We start from the raw sequence: 22,501 nt of genomic DNA, 5'->3' as shown, positions 1-22,501 counted from the left end.
GTTCCTTGTTTATTGCCCCTTTTTGGGTCTATTTACCTCCATTTGCTACCATTGTTTTATTATCACCATGTGAGACCCCAGAGGATCTTTTTTTCTGCTATGGAACACTTTGAATGTTCAATACAGACCTCTCTTCTACACTTACTGCTTGGGCTTCTTCTAACTCTGATTGCAATTTTTTTGAACACACAATAAACTTTTGATGAGTTAAAGAAAGTGTTGATGTCTAAGCCAGTTCTTCACAGAGACTAAGGAATATGTATGATTCTTTCTTCCTGAAGAGTGTGAATGTTGAATGTCTGTGCTAAGTTCTGTAAGTGATTAGAAATATGTAGGTTCATCAGGACCATGCCTCACTTGTAGCATCTACAAGCAACCCAGATGCTGTGAACCAGTCCTTCTACGGAAAACCCTAGTGTAGAGTTCATTGGTAGATCTCTACTTAGCAATGGTTTCAGGATCTAGCTTTTGGTTCTTGAGTCTCCAAGTCAATGATATACCTGAATCTTTGGTAGAATGAATGCAAAGCCTAGGGTTTAATTTCAGACAATGAATAAGACTGATGATGGGGAGCAGGTGGGAGTGGACTGGGGAGTAGAAGAGTAGGAGTCATATACTTTACAGAATGTATGTATCAGTGACACTCATTCTAGGTTTAATGAAAAACAGGATTAGACATTGCATGTCAGCATTACCCATCTCATTAACATAGTCTTGGATGCCTGTTTCATACCAGGAGAATGGTCTGACTTATTCCTGGAAGAGTTTTGTATTGGTTGTGTATCCCTGAGTAGAAAAAAACAGGTGGGAGGTTGGACAGAACATGACATTTAAATGGACTGGAACAATGTTGGAGACACAGTGGGCTATTGCTCACTTATCTGTGAAACTATTACTAGGTGGTTACCTGAGCCTACCCCAAACCATAGAGATTAATTATCCTAACAGTTTGGTAGAGTCGCAAATAAGGGCAGTTGCAATGATGTTAATTTGGGATTCACCTTACTCTACATTTTTAATGTATGTCGTCACTGGCACCTTGCTTAACTAACCTATCTGATTCCTCTCCTGAATATACTAATGGCAATTTTTAGCACACTGAGTTATTATTATAAAGAATCAAAGAAAGCTGTAGGTATGATGCTAAAAGGTAATAATGCTCTAAAAATTATAAATTTCATTTTTTTCTCAAAATTCCATAGCTTGATGATAAAAATCTCAGAAAAGTACAAACCAAAGCAAGATGACTTTGAGGGGGTAGCAGAATACATCACCACAAAATATACCACTTAACCATATGGATCCTTTAGAACCGATAAGGTGGTTTTGGGTAATAAAAATGCTTTAGATTGCTTGTTGGCTCAAGAAGGAGCCTGTGCCATAGAAATACCTCCTGCTGCTCCTGGATCAACACCTCTAATATTACAGAAACTCAAATACAGGAAAATAACAAACAAGCTTTTTGGCTAAATCGCAACTGGTGTTTGGTACATGGTTTGGTATACGGGGGGCGGGGGGTGGGCAACTAGGAGACATACTTCAGTCTCTTGGTATTCTCTTGATAGTCTTCATGAAGCTGCGTTCTCTCAAGGGTCTTAAACACGTTTACAGTCACCAGCAGTACGTCAGATGGCCTCTCTGTGCTTGGAGAAGCAGAGACAACACGAACGGTGAGGGGCAAACACCTTCCACAAAGCTTATCTTATAAACTATGAGTTTTACACAAAAAGAAGAAAAACTTAACCCTGATGGTGACTGAGAGAGGCACTAATGCCAACTTTTCCCATCCCTCATCCATGAAATGATGACCAAAATGGGAGAAGTATTGGAGTAATTTTACTAGGAGGCCATTAGACAGACATGACTCCAACATTTTGGTAACGTACACGAGCAAACTGAAACCAAGGCCAGACTCAATTCCTGTAAGTGCAGTTTCATCCCAGCAAAATTCATCAAGAGCCAACTGGGCTTTTCCAAGTCAGGCTGAATAAGATATAGCAAATCAGAAAATTTCCACGTTTTGCGTTTGCATCTGCTCCATCAAAGCCTTTCTCCAGCTCCTGTCAGAGAACTCTTCACCATTTTCGGTTGGCACTACCAGGTTTGAATCATGTTCTTGACAAACACTTGAAATTATCTTATATGTTAATTTATCTCTTAACACCCTATAGCACATTTCTAGGGGCCTGGGTGACGCAGTTGGGTAAGCATTTGACTCGGTTTTGTCTCAGGTCAGGGATCACAGGTTCATGAGATGGAGCCCTGGGTGGAGCTCCATACTGAGCATGGCTCTTGCTCTAATTGTCCTTCCTCTCTCTCTGCCCTTCCCTGCTCCTGCACTCTATCTCTCTCTCCCTGTAAAAGCTAAGGAAAAATTTTAAAATCGCAAGTTTTTGTACCTAAGGCTTATAGAATCAAAGCTTCATGTTTAGAAACTTGATAATAGGCACAGGTGTTTCTTTTATATGCTTCTATTTTTTACTACAAAATGAATAGGTGGACAATAGGGAATACACTAAAACTCAGACATATGTGAAATAAAAAAGCAAACATTTCTATCCTTTCACATAAAAACACATTTTTTGAATACTTTAATTTTGAAGAGTAGTATAAGTTTACAGAAATATTGGGCAGAAAGTACAAGGTTCCAAATTTGCATCTTCCCCTGTGTTCCACATACAGCTTCTCCTAATAACTTTTGTCATTAGTGTGATAGATTTGTTGCAATGATACATTGTTATTTATTGATGTCCATAGTTTAGATTAAGGTTCACTGTTGATATTTTACAGATCTTTATAGTTTTGCCTTTTCCAGGATATTGTAGAGTAGAAACCCTATAGTCAGAGCTTTTTAGACTAAGAGAATGCTTTCATTTAGCAATCAAAAGGTTTCACCATGTCTTTTCAAAGCTTAATAGATTTTTTAAAAATTGCTGAATAATACTTCTTTGTATAGTTGTTTCACAGTTTACTCATTCACCTATTGAAGGACATCTTGGTTGCTTCCAACATTTCAGTTGTGAACAACCTGCTATAAACATTCCTGTGAATTTTTGTGTGTGGACATGTTTTCAGTTCATTTGAGTAAATGAGAGTGTGATCGCAGGACTGCAAGGTAACAGCATGTTTGCTTTGTAAGAAATCACCATGGTCCCTTTCAAAACAGTTTACTATTTTGCATGACCATCACCAAGGAGTGAGATTCCTGATTGTACTACATCCTGGCTGGCTAGTGTTTGATGTTGTGAAGTTTCTTGATTTCAGCCAGAAGGCCACCTTTTAACAACTTTTTATTTGGAAAAATTATATTTTCCCAGGAAGTTGAAAAGACAGCATAGAAAGACCCTATGTATCCTTTTACCTAGTTTCCCCAACTGATTATATCTTTAAAAACTATAATATGAAAACCAGGAACCACGTTGGTAAAGTGCATGTCCAGTCACACGCCTCTGTCTCACCCATGTGCACACCTGTGTGACCCGCACCGCAGGCACGCACGGAACTATTCCATTCCCACGGAGACCTCCCTCACGCTGCCCGCTGTATTCACAGCCACTTCCCTTCAGACCCCATCACCCCACACTCGACAACCACTAATCTGTGCCCCATGTCTTTAATTTGTCATTTCGAGAATATTAGATGGAATCATTCAGTAGGGGACTAGCTTTTTTCACGAGCACAATGCCCTTGAGAGCCATCCAGGGTGTCGGGTGTGTATCCACAGCTTGCTCTTTTTCATTGCTGAGAGTGTTCCATTATACGAACGCACCACAGTTTGCTTAACTGTTCACCGACTGCAGGGCCTTTTGGTGGTTTCTAGTTTGGGGTTATAGCAAATAGAGCTGCTGTGAAATTGGTGTACAGTTCTGGATGAATGTGAGTTTTCATTTTTCTGTTTTTAAACATTTTTTTAATGTTTTTATTATTTTTTTGAGAAACAGAGAGAGACAGAGCATGAACAGGGGAGGCGCAGAGCGAGAGATGGAGTCACAGAATCCGAAGCAGGCTCCAGGCTCTGAGCTAGCTGTCAGCACAGAACTTGACTCAGAGCTTGAACTCACAAACCGTGAGATCATGACCTGCTGAAGTTGGACGCTTAATCGACTGAGCCACCCAGGCGCCCCATCATTATTCTGACGTAAAGGCGATGAAATGTGATTCCTGGGTCAGGAAGTAAGTGTATGTGTATTTTTAAAGAAGATTCCGAACTATCCACCAGAGGGGGCTGAACCAGTTCACATCCCCATCAGTGCAGGAGACTTCAGTTTCTCTGCATTCTCATCATCATTTGGCATTGACGCTGTTCCATATTTAAACTGTTCAAGTAGGTACAGAGTGATATCGCAGCATGTTCTTAATTTGCATTTTCCTAGTGGCTAGTGATGTTGAACATCATTCACTGAGCTTATTTTCCATATGAACATTCTCTCTGTGATAAATGTCTCTTCATGTCTTTCATCCATTCTGTAATTAGAGCATTTGGTTGTGTGTGTGTCTGTGTGTGTGTGTGTGGGGGGGTTGGTGGGTGGGTGTGTGCACTCGCGCGCGCACACACACACACACGCATTTCCTGGCTTATTTACTGTGGAGTTCTGAAAGTTTTTTTTTTTTTTTAATTTTTTAGATGTGTATTCATTTTTGACAGACGGAGACAGAGCGTGAGTGGGGATGGGGCAGAGAGGGAGGGAGGCACAGAATCCAAAGCAGGCTCCAGGCTCTGAGCTGTCAGCACAGAACCTAAAGTGAGGCTCAAACAAGAACTGTGAGATCATGACCTGAGCCAAAGTCAGAAGCTTAACAGACTGAGCCACCCAGGTGCCCCATCCTGAAATTTCTTTTTTTTTTAGAATAAAAAATGATGAATTCTATTTAATAGGAGTGGAAAGAAAAGGCTAGTATACACTGACATGAAAAACAACAAATGAGTCAAAGTAGTGGAAAGAAATGGAGCCCTGACTTCATCAAATAGAATCATTCAAAATATTTTTATAATTTGTATTTTTATTTCTATATTTATTATCACCATCAAATTCAAACCACCATAATCTCTATTTTAGACTATTTCAGTGCTCCCCTAGTTGGGTTTTCTGCTTTGATTGCCCAACTAAACTTATTTTCAAACCTAAAATATACTGATTTTTTTAATGCAAACATTATTTTGTTACTCTATTCTTTTTTCTTATTTTTCTATCCTTTTTTAGATTGAAGCATAATTGGCATATAACATTATATGACTTTCAGGTATATACTATAGTGATTCAACACCTCCATACAATACTCATTCTTTATCACAACAAGGAGGATATTGTACAACATGATTGGATATTTGTATACATTGTGAACTGATTACCATGCATTCTTCACCATACATAGTTACAAAAAAAATTCTTTTCATGTAATGAGAACTTTTCAAACATCTGCTTTCTTAGCAATTTTCAAATATCCAATGTGGTATTATTAACTATACTCATAAGGCTGTACATTATATCCCCATGACTTATTTATTTTATAATTGGAAGTTCATACCTTTAATTTCCTTTCTTAACATGCCTCTCTTCTGTTTTCCTCCCTTCCCATACGTTCATCTGTTTTGTTTCTTAAATTCCACAGGAGGGAAATAATATGGCATATGTCTTTCTCTGATTGACTTATTTCACTTAGCATAATAAACTCTAGTTCAATCCACATCATTGCAAATGGCAAGATTTCATTCTTTTTGATGGCTGAGTAATATTCCATTGTATATGTATACCACTTCTTCTTTTTTTAAAATAGTTTATTGTCAAATTAGTTTCCATATAACACCCAGTGCTTCTGCCCACAAGTGCCGCACCGCATGATCATCACCCCCTTCCACCCTCCCCCTCCTTCTTCAGCCCTCAGTTCATTCTCAGTATTCAATAGTCTCTCATGGTATGTGTCCCTCTCTCTTCCCAATTCTCTTTCCCCCTTCCCCTCCCTATGGTCCTCCATTAGGTTTCTCCTGTTCTCCTGTTAGACCTATGAGTGCAAACATATGGTATCTGTCCTTCTCTGCCTGACTTATTTTGCTTAGCATGACACCCTTGAGGTCCATCTACTTTGCTACAAATGGCCAGATTTCATTCTTTCTCATTGCCATGTAGTACCACACTGTACATATATATCCACATCTTTTTGACCCATTCATCAGGTGATGGACATTTAGGCTCTTTCCATGATTTGGCTATTGTAGAAAGTGCCGCTATGAACTTCTTCTTTTGCTATAACTGTGTTCTAATTCACCTATTCTCCTCTCTGCTTCTTCAGTCCGTGCATTGGCAGCCTCCATCTTATTATTCACCTCATTTTTAGCCTTTTTTAAAACTCATCACAACTATTATGAAGGTTCCTAGCCTTTGTATCAATATCTTCTCTGACAACTTCTATGCTTTTCTCAAGCCTAGTGATTAATTTTATGATGATCGTTCTAGATTCTTGAGTTATGTTGCTTGTGTCTGTTTTGAGCAGTTCTGTCGCTGTGATTTCTTCCTGGAATTTCTTTAGAGGAGAGTTCTTTTTTTCATCATTTTGGCTAGCTTTCTGTGTCTTAACGGTTTTAAAAGCCCATTCTGCACTGTGCATCTGTTAGTATGGCTCTATTAAAGGAGGCTCTTTGACTGTGCAGGGCCTGTCATTTCAGGAGATGTTCTTTTAATGGTGTCTCTCAGTTTCCCTTGTTGTGCTTGTAATTAATATATTTCCTTACTCAGTGATATTTGAGACTTTCCACTATGTGTGCTTTGGCCTATTTCTTGAGGTAGCCCTGAAAAGGAAAATAGACAAACAAACACACAGGGAACACAAGCATGCAAATGCACCAACAGATCCTGTAAACAAGCAAACCAAATGGGAAAGGAAAAGAAGAGAGCAGGAAAGAAAAGAGAGGACAAGAAAGGAGAAAAAAGAAAAGTCCAACACACAGAGACAGCCAGAGATAAAGGACAGTCTGAGAGCCTAAAACCTGCAGAAGATAGAGATAAGAATGAGATAAGAGACAAATATCTGGATGGTAAGGGTTGATCTACTCACAGCAGTGTTAAATGTTGGTCTTTCCCAGACTCCAGGGGGAAAAGGGAGAAAAGAAGGAAATAGGAAAATAGAAAAGAGAAAACAAGGGAAAAAATTATAAAAATTAAAAATTAAAAATAATTAGGAAAGACAAAATTGACAAAGAAAGTAAGAAATAGCACAAAGACAAGAATCCAGCTCTCCAGCGCAGATGGGCATGGTTCATGTAAGTATGTCAGGTCTCAGGGCCTGGTCTCTGAGGACCCGCCCTACTGGATACAGGGAGAAGAATGGCAGCGCCTAAAGTCCCTCTCATACCTCCAGTTGCCAGCCACTCTCTTGAGTCCAACCTCCCTGTGCCATGGGCGGGTCAAGTTGTGTCGGTTTTCTAAGGTCCGCTAGGCCTTCAAATCCTAGTCCATCCACTTTAGTATTTCCACCACCATTAAAATAACCTCCAGCAGCCAGGGGGTTTTCTGGCTGGGACTGCGCAGGGGAACTGGAGAGCCACCCTTTCCCTGGCTCCACCTGAGGCCTGCCGGCTTGCGGGCCCACTGGATCACAAGCCCGCTGAGGGGGTCAGATTTCTCTCCCTGAGTCCAGGGGCTGTGAATGGAAAGTTTGTCTCTCTGCCTTGCCATGGGCTGAGGTCTCCCTTCAGTCTCTCCTCTTCCCATCGGCTCTGTACCGCCCTGGAGGCCGGTTTGCTCCCAGTGTCTTGCACAGCGTGAGCAGCTCTCAAAATTCTGTGCTAACCTGCACAGCCTGCCAGCCGGCTCACAGCCCTGCAGGGTGCTGTGCAGCCTCTGGACCCGCACTGTCTGCGGCCCAGGGCTGAGTCTCTGGGCGCTCTCTTTCCCAGCTCCGCTTTGAGCCAGTGCTCCCTTTCTCAGAGTCTCCGTTTCAGTTCTCACTCACAGGCATCCGTGAGGTTGATATCAATAAGGGGTCAGTGCGCACACCTACACTCCTGGAGATCAGAAAGTTGTGGCTTTTAATTCCTCTCAGTTTGATGGTTGCGGGTGCCAAAGGTAACAGTGTTCCCTTCTCCGCCATCTTGCCCCTCTCCTATCTGAAATTTCTTAATAGATTCTAGACACATGGTCTTTATAGTATTTTTAATGTGCAAATGGTTTCTCTTAATAGCTAACAGTTTCAGTCTCTCAATAGGATATCTTATAGAATAAAAGTTTTTAATTTTGATAAAGCCCAACTCATCCATGTTTGCCCTTTAAGGACGATGCCTTTGATGTCACGTCTAAGAACTCTTCAGCAAACCCAAATATTTCATCCCAAAGATTTCCTCCTGTTTTCCTCTGAAAGTTTTATACTTTATATTTAAATTTATGATTTCTTTGAGTGACTTTTTTAAAAAGTGTGAGAATTAACCTAATTTTTTCTTTCCTTTTTTTCTCCTCTAATTTTGCTTATTTTGTTTGTGCCTATAGATATATCCATATGTTCCAACACCATTGTTTGAAAATACAATCCATCCTCCATATTAGCTGCATTGTACCTTTGTTAAAAATGAGTTGGGGGCACCTAGATAGCTCAATTTGTTAGCATCTGACACTTCATTTCCACTCAGATCATGATCTAATGATTCATGAGTTCGAGCCCTGCATCAAGGACTGTTTGGTGTGGTCTCTCTCAATCCCTCTCTCTCTCTCTTCTTTTTCTATTCCTCCCTAGCACATGTTGTCTCCATCAAAATAAATAAATATTAAAAAGAAATATTTTTAAAAATTTTTTAAAATTTTAAATGTTTTATTTATTCTTGAGAGAGAAAGCAAGAGAGACAAAGCAGGGCAGGGGAGAGCCAGAATGAGAGAAGGACAGGATCAGAAGCAGGCTCCAGCCTCTGACCTGTCAGTACAGAGCCGTAAGTGGGGCTCAAACTCACAAGCTGTGAGATCATGATCTGAGCAGAAGTCAGATTCTTTCCCAACTGAGTCACCCAGGTGCTCCAATAACTTAAAAAACTTTTAAATGAGTTAGTGTGGGTCTGTTTCTTGTTCTCTACACTGTTCTATCAGTCTCTGTGTCTGACGCTCCACAAAGCCCATTAGTTCTGATCACCAGAGGTACAGAAAAGTCTTCCATTTGGCTTCAGTGATCATTCAATTTTATTTATTTGTTTGTTTTTTATTTATTTTTGAGATGGAAGAAGACAGAGCACAACTGGGGGAGGGGCAGAGAGAGAGGGAGACACAGAATCCAAAACAGGCTCCAGGCTCTGAGCTGTCAGCACAGAACCCAGTGTGGGGCTTGAACATGCAAACTGTGAGATCATGACCTGAGCTAAAGTCAGACGCTTAACTGACTGAGCTGCCCAGGCGCCTCTCAATTTTATTTTTCTTTTTATCAAATTTAGTTTTATCTATCCTAATTTCATTGCCTTTTCATAAACATTTTAGAATAACTGTGTTGACAACAATGGAAATTTTGCTGAGATCTGGATATTGCATTAAACTGGGGTGTCAATTTGTGAGGAGAACTGACATCTTTACTATGTTAGTTTTCAGTAGTTGAACATGGTAGTGTCTTCATTTACTCAGATCTTTAGTATTTTTCATCAGCATTTCTGTTAGGAGTCTGTACTTGGTCTCTTAGAGTTCTACTTCAGTGTTTCTGTTCTTATCTTTTTGTGAGTGATTGTAAACGGTGTATTTTTAATTTTTGTTTCATTTTCATGGCTGTACGTAAAGATATAATTAATTTTTTTCTGTTGATGTTGAATCCTGTCACCTTGATGAATTTCTTATTAGTTCTGAGGGGTTTTTTTGTGTGTTGGAGAAAATACTTCCTTGGAATTTTTTATGGCGACTCTAACATCAAATGGGCATAAAAATAGTTTTATTTCTCCCTCTCTGATGTGCCTGTCTTCTGAACACCTCCCATTCACCCTGTTGATGAAAGAGGGGTCCCCCAACCCTAAATAGCATGAAATAGCTGAACACATAACACTCAATATGAACAGATGAGATTAATAGCAGTTTACTACATATACACACATCCTGAGGGAGAAGGACACTGCATTCCATGTAGGGCCACATGAAGGTTGCATTCAGGAACAGAGTGAATCATCAGGGCTGTGAGAGGCAGGCTCTGTAGTAGCAAGAAGATGAGGTGCTCCCTGGTTCCCACAGGAGGATGCTTGTGTTTGAATAGTTCCATGGGCAGGCAGGGAACTGAAGCCTTTAGGTTAAAGATCAGGTGGAAAGCAGATTTTCAGCTGGTAAGTAGCTGATAGAAGTCCTTCCTTCTGGGCTGGGGAAAGATATACTTAATGCTTTCTGTCTTGTTGATGGCAAGGACTGCAGGAGTATTCAAATGAATGGTTTTGAGAGAAATTACAGTTTGGTAAACACTCCAAGGGATTAAATGCTTCTCAAGTTGTAAATGGAAATCCTCATGAAAAAAGTCAGAAGAAAGATTTTAAGAGGATTTTACTGAGGATGATTTTAAATGGCCAAATGAAGACCCTTAAAACTACCTAATTAGTCTACTTGCACATCCGAATTGAGAAAGCTGCTCATTAAACTACCTAGGTGAAATAGTCACAAAATTTTAGTTCAAAATAACAACTCCTTTGTACTTCTTACTACTCTGTTGTCTTCTTATCCTTTAAATAATATGCCAAGGATCAAAGAGTTAAAATCAAAATCCTCTTTTTCCTCACTGTGCCAAGGCAACGATAGCTCTGTAGTCAATGCTGGCCAGACTAGAATCTGATATTCAGAGCCTGGTGGTATTTCTTTAAGGCCTTTCCTCCTAAATTTAAATTAGAATTGTGTACCCAGAGGGAAGGAAGCAAATTCAAGGAAAGTGGTCAGATGGTTAGATCATCCTATGATGGCTTTTAAGTTGCAACCCATCACCTTGAGAGATTGGATGCAACTGTCCTTACCTTGCAAATTTTTGCAAAACATGAAATATGACCCAGAAAGAATTCAGAGTCCTTCAGATTCTCTGGGAACCCTTATCTAGAGCATATTTTGTTCCTAAGGCTGCAGGAAAAAAAAGAGGTGGCGGGTGTGGGGTGTGGAGATTGTGAGGGGGTTTTTAAAATTCAAATGGCTAGAAAAGCATGCTTGCTCTAGCCCACAACTTCCAAAATCTAAACTACAAGGTCTTTACATCTGTGTGTTTATATGCATGTTTTAAATATGAGTTATTGTCACACCTCCAGATGGTATTGTTAAATTAATTTGTAAATAGCTCTGTTCAGTTGGTTTGAAGACAAGAATCTCTAAGAATTAGGTATTCTAAACTCAGAAAGATAGACACTAACCCAAAAGTTTCTCAAGGTTACAAGTTCTAGAAAAATATTCAATATTAAAGCTAATTTAAGGCTATTGGTTTAATTGAAGTAAACATGTCTTCACAGCTATCAGCATTACATTTAAAATATTTGTTCTGCCTGGATTTACTTAAGTCAAATAAATTGACATACTATCTGTTACAAAAAAAATTTTTTTAATGTAGTTTGCAAGAAGGACTAACTTTTATATCTCAAGAAGTTTTTATGGATAATGTAAACAATGTTGTCAAGGATAGGTAAATTGAATCAGTGTAGAGAAGATTTAAAAAATTGTAGGTAAACATTCCAAAATCCTAGTGAACCTAAAGCATTGAAGCTTTGCTAGGTTAAATGATAAATTGGGTTAAATTCATTGTATATCTTTATCCAATAAGATAAAATATTGAGGGGCGCCTGGGTGGCTCAATAGGTTAAGCGTCCGACTTCCACCCAGGTCATTATTTCACTGTTTGTGAGTTTGAGCCCTGCATTGGGCTCTGTGCTGACAGCTCAGAGCCTAGAACCTGCCTTGGATTCTGTGTGTGCCTCTCTCTGCCACTGTCCTGCTCACACTCTGTCTCTCTGTCTCTTTAAAAAAAAATAAGCATTTAAAAAATATAAAATACTGAAGCATTAATTATTAAACATAGATCTATCTGCTGTCTTATTACAGAGAAGAAAAAGATAAATTTGGGTCTCTTAGAAAAAATGTCTTATGCTTTATTGTAAGATTGTGCTATAAAAAAGTGTATGTTTCTAGAAATTGTGAAATATATTAATAAATTTTCCAACCTAAGGAATTCTGATGTCACAGACTGTTCACAGTTGTTTACTACTTAGTTATCACAAAAAAATAAGGTTTCTAAGCACTAAGAGTTCTAAGGAAAATAATAATACAACTAGAAATTGCAAGGAAAGCATCTGGATGCAAAGAGAATAAGATGCATGCCCTTGGTAAAATAATTATGAGAGGCAGACATGCATTTGTTAAGGGAAAAGAAAGTAATTTTGTTTTTAAATGACACTGGTTGTTTAGAGAGAGTTTGTAGAAATTGTGGAAAAGGAACCTTTGGAAAATAATTTTATGAATAGCCTGGACAAGATTGGAATAAATGAGTTTTTTTTTTCTTTTCAGTTTATTTGTTCTGATACAAAGAATACACGTGCACACACAAAGGGCAGAGAGAGCGGGGGAGGGAGAGAATCCCAAGTAAAGCAGGCTCTACACCGTCAGCGCAGAGCCGGACATGGGGCTGGATTCCATGGACCAGGAGATCACGACTTGAACTGAAACCAACAGCAGGACACTTAACCAACTGAGCTGACCAGGGGTCCTTGGAATAAATGAATTTTTAAAAGGACAGTACAATACTATAAGATTGAAATTTAGTTTCTTTCTCTGTTAAAATGATAGAGTTTTCTTGGATTGTTGGTCTGCTCTTGATACCAAATTGTAACTAAAGGTTATTCTTATCTGCCTGGGAAACCAGTTTCTATGTTTGTCTTCATCAATCTTCAGCTACTTATGAAAGTTAAATCTTCTCAATATGAAATGAGCTAAGTTTTGGTAACAACTATGTAACCTGTTTTTGCCTTAAACTCTTTTATTGTCACTTTGGCTAAATAGATCATTAAGTTTTAAGTTTTGTCATGATACCTGATTCTGTGTAGGTATATGCTTTAAAACATTTTGATATTTTTTCTTTACTTTTTTTTTTTTTTTTGAGAGACAGAGAGAGATAGCATGGACAGGGGAGGGTCAGAGAGAGAGGGAGACACAGAATCCGAAGCAAGCTCCAGGCTCTGAGCTGTCAGCACAGAGCCCAATGTGGGGCTTGAACCCACAAACTGTGAGATCATGACCTGAGACAAAGCGGGACGCTTAACCAACTGAGCCACTCAGGTGCCCCTAAAACCTTCTGATATTTTTGACAAACTTTTCATAAATTCTAATTCCAGTTCTAAAACTCTCTGCCTTATTGATCTGGTATATTTAATTACATGGGAAGCACTGTGAGGTACGTGATGATAAAACTTTTTGGGTTATATCGCAGGGGTGAATGCTCTAACTGTCCTAGAAATTATATGGAATTCCTGAAGTTTTCATATGTTCTAGTATAATGTCATCACTTGCCATTCTAATAACTGCAGTGCTGTGAGTCACAGAAGTAGGCAGGTTTCCGTGTCACCTGCATTATACCGAACTTCCACCAGATCCTGGACCAGGCATTTTTGAGATCTTTGTCAATGACAGTTATTGTTTTATTCTGGTGCTGCTGCAAACGTGTTTCACCTTCGAGGAGATTCATGGAGAATTGTGATGGTCTTCGAGGAGTCTTCGGGGAGACTTGTGATGAATACAGCTTTCTCATGCCCTTCAGATCGTAACACTAGCTGAGGATCATGGAACTGACTGAAATGAGGAAGATGATTACAATGTTTGCAACTCTTGTTTGAAATGTTTCTGGTTCTCTATCATGTTTGCTTTTCCAAATTTAAGGAAACTCTTTCTCTTCAGTTATGTAAGACCTACAAAAATGTGATAAAACATTCCTTTGTAAACAAGCTTCTTTTTCTCCCTATCTGATTTCTCCAATGATATGTTGCATGTGTGGGGCCACAAAACTTAATGTGGTACAAAACAAAATCATTCAGTAAAATATGAATTTTAGGGGCACCTGGGTGGCTCAGTCAGTTAAGCATAGGATTCTTGGTTTCTGCTCAGGTTATAATCTCACGGTTTGTTAGTTGGGGCCCCACATCAGGCTCCATGCTGACAGAGTGGAACCTGCTTGGGATTCTCTCTCTGCCCCTCCCCTGACTGCTCTTTCTCTATCTCTCTATATATTAACATAACTATGATTGAGCTCTGTGTCAGAGATTATCTTATTAGGTGAATCCCATTCACAAATTCACTGTATCCTCATTGATACTGTATATGAAGCTTGATTCCAATTTAAATATCTAGAAGTGGGTGAGAAAATGAAAAGAAAAGCAATGAACTTCTCATCTAGGTTTCTGTTTGTGATGGTATATTTCCTTCAGCTGAATAACATGTTCAGTGTTATATTTATAACTTGAAAAATTAACAGCCATAGAATTAAACTGTACCATCTATTATCATAGTAAGTAAAACCAATTCAATTTCATTTTAGGTCAAAAAGGGAGAAATTCATTAAGAAAGAAGTGTTAAGCAGTAAAGAAAAAAAACCTCAGAGATTTTGTGTATGACATAAAATACAGATGGTAGAACTCTCTAAGATTACACAAATAAGAAAGCACAACGGACTTAAAAATTAAGTCATACATGCTCTATAATGAAATACAATGATATTCTGTTACTTTAAAAAAGAAAAAATAGGGGCACCTCGGTGGCTCAGTGGGGTAAGCGGCAGACTTCGGCTCAAGTCATGATCTCGTAGTTCGTAAGTCGGTACCCCGCTTCAACTGAGCTTCAAGTCTGCTTCGAATTCTGTTTCTCCCTTTCTCTGCCCATCTTCTGCTCATGTTCTGTCTCTATCTCTCAACAACAAATAAATATTATTTTTTTTTAAAAAGAAAACATATAATTGACCCACAAAGCTTAAAGTAAAGGAATACAGAAACCATAAAAAACCAATTACCCAAACTGTAAATGTGACAACGATGATAATGTATGTTAAAATGTACAGTGTGCTATAACAATATTATTAAATAATGTACTAGTCATGAAAATTAATAGTTTAGACAAAGTTCTGCCAAAATACATATTAAAAACCCTCAGAAATTTGGAAACCCTTGGTTCAGGTATTATGGCTTACTTTTAATTCTTCACTTAAACCTTCTGTGTGTTTACAGGTTTCTGCAACAAACAGATGTTAGGTCAAATGTTAATATTTTCTTTAAAAAAATTATACATCTCTATGATAAGTCAAAAGTCTAGGAAAAACAAAATTTAAGAATAGCATGATTGTAGCAGCACCTGGGTGGCTTAGTTGGATAAACATTCGACTTCAGCTCAGGTCATGATTTCACAGTTCATGAGTTCAAGACCTGTGTCAGGCTCTAGGCTGACATCTTAGAGTCTGGAACCTGCTGCAGATTCTGTGTCTCCTTCTCTCACCACTCCTTAACTGCTTGCACTTCATCTGTCTCTTTCTCTCAAAAATAAACATTTAAAAATATATATCATGATTATGAATAATTTAATATAAATTATAATGAAGAGTAGTATGATAACTCTGAAATGTTTTCTTTTTTTTTAATGTTGTATTTATTTGTGAGAGGAGAAATGGAGTGCTAGCAGGATAGGAGCAGAGAAAGAGGGAGACACAGAATCCAGAGCAGGCTCCAGGCTCTGAATTGTCAACACAGAGCCTGACACGGGTCTTGAACTCATGAACAATGAGATCATGACATGAGCTGGAGTTGGATGCTTACCTGACTGATACCCAGGCACCACTGCATAAAATGTTTTCTATGGGCAGAGAAACAAACTTCTCCAAAGTTTTCATAAAATACAATATGAAACATATATATAGCAGGATAAAAGTCTTAATACATTATAAAAGAGAATTTTCTGCATGTTCTCTGAACAGGATTTTAAATTGTTCTGAAATGGAAGACAATATTTCCTAAAATTTGGTGAGAGATTTAGCAAATAATTAAATGAATTCTTTATTCACTAAAGCAGTAGTGTAACTTTAAAAAAAAAAACAGGTAAAAATAAAGAACTAATTATTTATCTCAAAGTTTAAAATAAAGACAATAAAACCCTTGTTCCCAGCATTCTGGGAGCAGAAGTCCGGTAAGGATGTTTCATACACAAGGACAGTGCTTGAGGACTGAGGTCCGATGTCCTATTTCCCAACAGGTCTGTGACCAATGGAGAAAGAGTTCTTAACCAGCCCCCACCCTCAAGGCACAGCAAGAGGCAACTGACCAAGGAGCACATTTATCTGCCCAAAGGACACTCCTTGATCATCTGGCTCTTTGTGGCCAGGGGCCTTGCATTTCTGGGTCCCACAGAACTGGAACTACTGGATAGACCATTTTTGGCAGACTCTCAGCCCCCAGGCACTATGCAGACAGCAGGCTGAAACCCACCCACAGTCATTTTGTGAAAGGGGCCCATTTCCTTGTCTGGGAACTTTAGCCTGGGGAGAATGTTTGGCTCACATCTAGGGACCTGTGAAGGTGCTCTTAGTGGACAGAGGCTGTGGGTGACATCTTTTCACTCTCCCTCTTCTGTGCTCCAGGTTCTCCTGCTGTTGTACAGAGAGGGACTTCTAAACTCACCTGGCACAATTTCTGTGACTGTCCCCCAGGAGACACAGCTAGGTCACCTGGCTCTGGTGACCAGCAGGGCGGACCTTTGTGGTCCCCCAGCACTGTAGGCATTTGCATACTTTAAAACCTGCTGCCTGAGTATCTGGCTTCCAATCAGCCTGAGTCTAGGTGCCAATTGACACCCTCCCTCTGGGACATCAACGGGGCTTGCCACACCCTCAAATATGGGAACCACAAAAATAAAATAGTCTGCTTGGACAATCACAGAGGTTTGAGAGACCACAAGTGCTAGTGCAGGGGGTTGAGAGGGCACATCGCCTACAAGGGGCCACCCCTTCATCACCTGGTGAAGGGCCTGTTTCATCTAATGCAGAGAAACCAACATAGCAGCTGGGCAGAATGAAGAAACAGAATATGTTTTTAGGGAAAGAACAAGATAAAAACACAGAAAATTCCTCAATGAAATGGAGATTTTTTTACCTTATAATGGGTTGTAAAGATGTTCACAAACTGAGATGTAAAATAAGCTAACAAAGATCTTCAACACAGAGATAGAAAATAAATATAAGAAATACCAAACAGATGCATTTTTTACTCCACATGTTGCTTTTGGGGTCCATCCAAGTTTTCACATCTATCCGTGGTTTGGCTTTTTTACTGCTATTTCATGGGATGGATATAGCACAATTTGTTTGGTCAAATTGAGAAAATTATACTGTTTATACTTTTCAACTATTACAAGAGAAGTTACTATAAATATTTATGCAGAGGTTTTTGTATGTACGTAAATGCTCACTTGTTTGTGATAAATGCTCAGACTGTAGTCTCTGGATCATGTTTTTTTAAAAAGCTTTTTTTTTTTTACTTTTTCTCCAAGTTTTTATTTAAATTCCAGCTAGTTACCATACAGTATGATATTAGTTTCAGGTGTACAATGTAGTGATTCAACACTTCCCCTACCACACCTCGTGCTCATTACAAGTGCACCCCTGTAATCCCCATCACCCATCGCCCTCCCGACCTCCCCTCTGCTAACCATCAGTTTGTTCTCTAGACTTAAGCGTGTGTTTCTTGGTTTGCCTCTGTCATTTTTTCACTGTAACTGTATGTTTTCTCTCTTAAGTTCCACATATAAGTAAATTATATGGTATTTGTTTTTCTCTAACTGACTTAATTTCACTTAGCTCCATCCACATCATTGCAAATGACAAGATTTCATTCTCTATTGTGATGGAATATTTCATTGTATAAATATGCCACATCTTCTTTATCAATTCTTCAGTCAATGGACACTCTGGCTATTTTCATAATTTAACTTTGTAGACAATGCACGTTATCCCTCTGAATTAGTATTTTTGCATCATTTGTGTAAATACCTAGTAGTGAAATTGCTGGATTGTAGGGTAGTTCTATTTTTAACATTTTGAAGAACGTAAAAATGTTTTCCAGAATGACCGCACACTTTTCATTGCACCGAAGGGCAAGAAGGTTCACATTTCCCCTTTTCCTTTCCAATACCTGATGTTTCTGTTGTTGATTTTAGCCATTCTGATGCTGATATTTCACTATAGTTTTATCTGTATTTCCCTGCTGATGAGTGATGTTGAGCATCTTTTCATGTTCGCATGTGTACGTCTTCTTTGGAAAAACGTCTATTCATGTCTTCTGCCCATTTTTAATTGGATTATTTGTTTCTGGGTGTTGAGCTTTAAAAGGTGTTATGTATTTTGTACATTCACCATTTATCAAGTATGCCATTTGCAAATATCTTCCTCCATTCTGTAGGTTGCTTTTAGTTTAGTTAAAAAGGCAACATTTCATGTATAACAAATAGTCAATATTTTTACAGAATGGTTATACAGTTTTGAATTCCTCCCAGCCACATATGAAAGATCTAGTTTCCCCTCATCTTTGCCAGCATTTTGCATTGGTACTATTTTTTAGCTGTTTACACAGGTGCGCTGTTCCCTTACTATGATCTGATTTTGCATTTCCCTAAAATTTGTGATATGGAACATTTTTTCACCTCTTTTCCTTGCCATCCCACACCCTCTACAATAAGAGTGTGTCTCTTGGTCCATAGATCCATCTCTCTACCAATTCCACCCAGGTCTACTTGGTTTCTGTAGCTATAGAATAAGACTTCTATAATGTATGACTTACAAAAATGTGGGAAAATATTCCTTTGTAAATAAACATTTGTCTTCTGCTCCCTACTTGATTTCTCCAATAATTGGAACCTCTCAGTGAGTATTTTTAATTTCATGGCAATTATAATTACTTGCAGAAATTCAGTAAGAATCTATTTCCCCTGTAACAGGAAACATTGATCATATCACCAAGGCTTTGACAGAATTGTCATCTTTGGGAATGATATGCACAGACTCAGATGTGACCAGATAGCTTTAAAGCACTAAGGTTATATTGTTGGAGTCAATGAAACCCCTTGAAAAAGTAACCCTGTTACCTTGTTTATGGGGTTCCCAGTAGCACTAACAGGTAAGGAAGGAAGGTTATTGCCTAGGTGCTCAGGAGCCTGGGATATTGGGGGGACCTGGAGAAGAGAGGAATTCACCCAAACCTATAGGGACTTCAGGGGAGTCTGATGCTAAGTATTTAGTCTGACAAGTATCCTCAAAGGGCTACTATTAGCTCAATCTGAAATTCTTTAGGAAAAGTTCTATTGCAAAGCATGTTTAAAAAAAAAAACAACTTACCCGGGGCCACCTGTGTGGCTAGTTGGTTAAGTGTCTGACTTCATCTTAGGTCATGATCTCGCAGTTCATGGGTTTGAGCCCCCTCATTGTGCTCTGTCCTGTTGGCTCACAATCTGGGACCTGCTTTGGATTCTGTATCTCGCTCTCCCTGCCCCTACCTTGCTCATGTTCTGTTTCTCTCTCTCTCACTCAAAACAAATAAACATTTAAAAAATTAAGAAAATAAAACCTACATGGCCAGTCAGTATTCTCGCTGTTCTTTTTTTAAATATTATTTATTTTACATTTATTTATTTTTGAGAGACAGAGACAGACAGAGCACTAGAAATGGAGGGGCACAGAGAAAGGGAGACTCAAAATCAGAAGGAGGCTTCAGGTGCTGAGCTGTCTCTTGCTGTTCTTAAGTAATTAGGTCAAGTTTGTTCTAACTGGACTTGTTTTACATAAAAAAGTTAGTCTTAATTAGGCTATCTTTGATGGAGATGAGGGTGATTTTAGAGAGAAAAAATATATTTCAGTAACACACTTCCATGGGTATTAGATTCTACTACTGATTCATTGTATTTGAGTATTTGTCATTTATGCTACTAGGCTGGATCCTGAATCTCTCTGGTCTCCTGAATATCTGGCTAGTTTTCTCGCTGTCTGCAGGCACAACACAGGCCTAACTTTGAAAGCCCACCTGCAGGATCACCTCCAAAATGAGACAACTATTTAAATGAAGTGATCTAATTTACCTCATTATAAAATGTTGAATAAGATACTAAGACTACACATGGGAGCTCCAAAATAATAGCTCTATGAAGGAGGGGGTGTGAGCTTGATGCTACTCAATATCTGCACTTGGGTGCAAGGCAGTTTCATTCCAGAAATCCTGATCTAGGCCCTTTGTCAACGGGCAGTAGCTAGAGTGATCATTGCCCCTACCCCTCAAGAAGGAGGAATGGTGAAAACAGTGGGGATTTGTTTGTTTGTTTTTATTTACATTGATATTAATTTGTATAAATGTTTTTACACATGCACGTTTACATCTGAGCAGTTCTCTTCTTCCTCTTTATATCCTGGCTACTCACTTCTAGTGTTATTCTCTTGGGTTTCTGTAAGAGTCATCTTAACTTATCTTCCCTGCTCTCCTTATTTTATTTATTTTATTATTTCTGTTTGTATGTTTTTTAGTATTATTTATTGTCAGATTGGTGTCCATACAGCACTCTGTGCTCATCCCAACAAATGGCCTCCTCAGTGCCCATCACCCACTTTCCCCTCCCTGCCCATCAACCCTCAGTTTGTTCTCAGTATCCAGGAGTCTCTTATAATGAACCTTAAACATCATATCCCCCAGGCACAACCAGACTGGCCAAGGAACACATTGACCCAGGCTCAAAGCAAAGAAATGCTTGCTTATCATTCAAAGGAACCTGTAAGACAAATAGTTAGCCAGCACTATGCTAGAGGTATAATCCCTGGATGCAACCCTACTAGCTTGACATAAAGAGTGCATTAAAGGCTTTGTCACTAGGTAGTTCCCTCAAGGGGTGGTCTCCACAGCTAAGAGGTGTTTGGTTTCCTTCAGGCCACACCAACAGCAGGAAAACCAGCAGCATATGAATATCTAATAAACAACACCCCCAGGGGCGCCTGGGTGGCTCAGTTGGTTAAGCCTCCTGGTTTGGTTCAGGTCATGATCTCAGGGTTCATGGGTTCAAGCCCCGCGTCTGGCTCTGTGCTGACATTTAGCTCAGAGCCTGGAGCCTGCTTCAGATTTTTATATCTCCCTCTCTCCTGACCCTCCCCTGCTCTTACTGTCTCTCTCTGTCTCTCAAAAAAAAAAAAAAAAAAAAACCAACACCCCCATAGCTGGGCACTGTGGGTACAGGGAGTGTCAGGAGTCTCCAGGCCTATTCAGTGGCAGAAGGGACTCATTTTGCATTTGCTACAAACCTCCCACAGGCAAAGACTTTAGTACATGGGAAATTGTATCCAAATGCCATCCCCTCCCCTCACCCTTGGTGATTGGTGTCCTAACCCAGTGGAGCCAGGGACTCACATCCAGTGCTGCCAACACACACACAAATAACCGCTTCTGAATTCCTGATATTTGGCACTGAGGTTGGATTATTATTATGAGTGTCAACAAAAAAGCTCATGTATAATATAGACACACCCTCTTACAGTAGTAGGGACAAAATATCTCCTCTCATCCCCGAGGAAGGATACATTGTGGGAAGCGGCAAAGATTCAGCTGCTTGGCCATTTGTTAGCCGGATATGTCACTCCCTGAGGGGAGTTGCAAAAATAGGCAGGGGAGCACCACTCCCTGTCAGAGGAGAAGTCAGAAAAACAAAGATCAATTGCCTACAGGCAGGGTGGTATCAGCCCTTCAGTGCTGTGCTAAAAACTTTAGTTTATTTCCTTCTTTACCCGAGCTTTAATCCCTTAACCCTGTTTCCTAGCAACCAACCTAGGTCAGCTGCCTTGTTCTCCCGTCTAAAAAACCTTTATAAGATACAGTTTTTCTGAATAAAAAGAAAGAGGCTTGATCAGAAACCGTGTGCTGTCTTCACTCTCTGCGTCTCCCTTCCTGCCCTTTCTCTCCCTCCCTCTGGATCAAGAACCCGCAAGGATTTACCGCCCTGCTGGCCAGGGCAGGACAGGACAATACCTAAGTCCGGGTGTTGGCTCATAGGACCAAATAGCTACTTCGTTGCTGCTAAATGAAGACTCGATCTATGAATTGCCTTAAAACATTTGTCTTAGCTCCCCTGGCCTCACAGTGCTGATGTCCCTCCCTGTGGCTCAGGAAGCATCTGCCTGTCATAGGTCACCAGTGATGCCGAAATTCACAATTGCTCCCACTGCCAGGTGTGTGGAATGCTGAACATGTCGTCCCATATGGAAAAGGCTAGCAATCATGTAGCGAAGATCTCTTTTGTTGATGCCTTCACTAGATGGTTCACCTCTTCACTGGCTTCCTGGGAACAATATTTTTAAGTATATTCTTTTCTCTTCTAAGTATATCAGTTTCATGATGCCATTTATTCAAGTCACTTCCTCACATGTGGGTCATGGAAAATGGCATGTAGAAGACTGACAGGCTATAAAGGTGCTTGGGGTGGAGGGTAGCAGTGCTGATAATAATCCTTCTTTGGCCTGCCATATTGCCCGTGTCCCCTCATTGACCTCT

General features: G+C 39.5%; 1 protein-coding gene across 6 annotated transcripts in view; it reads left to right on the top strand.

Annotated features, from left to right (window-relative positions):
* The window catches only part of LOC115295561 (DLA class II histocompatibility antigen, DR-1 beta chain-like), a 169,874-nt gene that overhangs the window by 5,606 nt on the left and 141,767 nt on the right, over positions 1–22,501 (top strand). The gene's annotated exons all lie outside the window — the stretch shown is intronic.

The sequence above is a fragment of the Suricata suricatta genome, chromosome 7, assembly GCF_006229205.1.
Source record: "Suricata suricatta isolate VVHF042 chromosome 7, meerkat_22Aug2017_6uvM2_HiC, whole genome shotgun sequence".
NCBI classification, from domain to species: Eukaryota; Metazoa; Chordata; class Mammalia; order Carnivora; family Herpestidae; genus Suricata; species Suricata suricatta.
This window is presented reverse-complemented; position numbering and strand designations above follow the sequence as displayed.